Genomic DNA, 2,731 nt, shown 5'->3' on the forward strand with positions numbered 1-2,731 from the left:
GGAACCTTGGTGAGCGGGTCCAGAGAAGACCTCAAGGGCGATCAGAGGGTTGGAGCATCTCCTCTGTAAGCAAAAGCAGAGGGAGCTAGGGCTGTTCAGCCTGAAGGGAAGTCTCCAGGGAGGTCTTTATAGTACCTTTTAAGTGTCTAAGGGGGCTATAGGAAAGATGGGGAGGGGCTTTAAACAAGGGCATGAAGTGATATGAGGAGGGGGAATGGCTTTAAACTGAAAGAAGATAGGTTAAGACCGGATATTAGGAATAAGTTCAACATTGTGAGGGTGATAAGACACTGGCACAGGTTGCCCAGAGAAGTTGTGGATGTCCCATCCCTGGCAGTGTTCAAGGCCAGACTGGAGAGGGCTCCTGAACAACCTGGTCTAAAGAAAGGTGTATGTGCCCATGGCAAGGGGGTTGGAAATAGGTGCTCATCCATTCCAAGCTAAACTGTGGTGGTCCTGTGACAACGATGACAACTGGTTTTCTGACTGTTATGATACCCACTGCTGTGGTGTTGAGGGGTTCTCCAGATGCCCCTAGATGCCAATCTCACTAGCACTTTTTGTCAGCATGGAGGAGGGAAAACTGCAACATGGCTTCTTGGTGCTGCTTTGGGATCTGTGGCAACTAAATATCACCCAAGGCAACACCAGGAAAATGTAAAAATTCCTTTTTTTAAAAACAAAACACAACTGGTCAGCTTTTGCTCACTGCTTGGGAACACTCCCACCCCAAAAAATGCAGAAATCCTCTCTTAGAGGATGTTCAGGATGACAGTTCCCCAGAGACTACCATCTAGAGAAGTATGGGGCACAAATAAAGGTAACCAGGAATTTATAGTGTGTAAACAGGTGCTCCATTTTAGTTAAACATAGTTCAGTTTAAAGTCTATCACTTTAGTCCACAAAAGGCTAGAAATTAGAGATTTTGAGATGGTTAGCATGGAGATGAGTGTTTGAGTCAAAAGACTGCAAAAACAAAGAATAGGGAGAGGATATGAAGGCAAATTGAGGAAAAGAGGCAAATGCGATGATGTACAGAAATGCACAAGATGAAGGGTCTGTGAGTTAATGCTAAAATTAATACATGATCAATGTCAATGCAGAGATGCATAAGGAATCTCTGCGTTGGAGGACAGCAAGAAGCTCAAAGTTCAAACCTGAAGTTTGTGATAACAGGAGGCAGAACAAACATAGAAAGCTTGTTAAAAGTGTAGAAACATTATGAGAGGCTGACAAATAGATGGTGAGATGTGGAAAACATGGCTTGTAACAGAGGTCCTGAAGAAGCTCAATAACACTGAGTGATTGATTAGGGTGGGGATTAGGAGAAGGATCTTGTCCTTTAGGATTCACTTCATGCTTTTATAGCAATTGTTAGGATTATGACAGATGATGAAATCCCTGGGCTTTTGAAAGAGTGTCTTAATAAGATCATAGGGTTTGGCCAAAAGGGATATGTCAAAATATGATAAACCATTGAGAAATACTGTATGTCTCACCTAGGAGGGGAAAATCACATAACAAAATTAAATCATCCCCTTTTCCCTTCAGCATTCAGAAGTTAGAACTTTTTTTTTTTTATTTATTGGTTCAAAACTTTTTTTTTTTTTTTTTTTTTTTCCCCTAAAATATTGGGCAAGAAAAACCACAAAAAACAAACCTTAGGAACCCCCACATCCCTGCTCAGACAGAGTCCTTGGAAGCCTCAAGAGTATTAAGACTTGACTTTGTCCAGAGGGATGTGGCTTAGCCAGCAATATTCTTCCTGTGTTGCAAAATCTGTTTTGCCATGCCTGATAGGGCTGCCTTGGCTAAGACAAAATGTGACACCGGGGTGCATAGCAATAAAAAGTAGGTTACCTGTAGGCTTCAAAAATACACAGCTGTTGTCACTCATGCGAAAGAGTAAAACAAGCCAAAAAACAATAACCAGATGCAAACTAACAGTTCTAACACTTGATGCCAACAGTGTTAGCTTCAACAGCTTTTCTTCCTTTGGAGCCCATAAAGACAGTAAGAGTCCTTGCTTTCCATGCACTTCAGGAGCAAAGGTAATTTGAACCACCAAGCAAGCCTGTGAGGGTTGGGAGAGGACAGAAATAATGGTTGACTTGTTCAGGGCAGGTAAATCATTAACATACATCAGGAAAACGGCAGCATAAAGGAGACAGCTGTGCCCTACACACACAAAGAAAACCAAGACACAGAAGGTCAGAGACATTTAAATTGTAAAAGAGGGAGCTAGCAGCAGACGGCTTTTCTCAGTTCTTAGCATGTGAGAGCTGCACATGATATTTATTGTAAATTTAAGTAATCTTTTAAGTTCCCTACATGCACCATCCAAGGACAAGCAATAAACATAGACTCTGGAGACAGCACAATGGACTTCACAAGGTGCTAGAGACGGCTACTGGTGTATGATGAATGAAGAACTGTGCTTGCCATGAATAGTGATACCCAGTGCTTTACCTTTTTTTTTACCTTACTAGAATCCAAGTAGTTCACCTGTATCAAGAGTCTTTTAGATATAAGTGCTCTCTAGGACTGTATTTGAAGCCTTTTATAGCTAATCAGCCAGAGGACCACAGGAACCACTCCCCAGTCTAGCAACAGTGTTAGGTGCTTTTGCTGGCACACTACAAGGTAGTTTATCCCAACAACACCAACAGATACTGCACAGCAATCTTGAAGAGATGCAAGAATAACCCAAATTTTGTTTGCAAGCTTTGCT

This window comes from Parus major, chromosome Z (assembly GCF_001522545.3).
Source record: "Parus major isolate Abel chromosome Z, Parus_major1.1, whole genome shotgun sequence".
Classification (NCBI taxonomy): Eukaryota; Metazoa; Chordata; class Aves; order Passeriformes; family Paridae; genus Parus; species Parus major.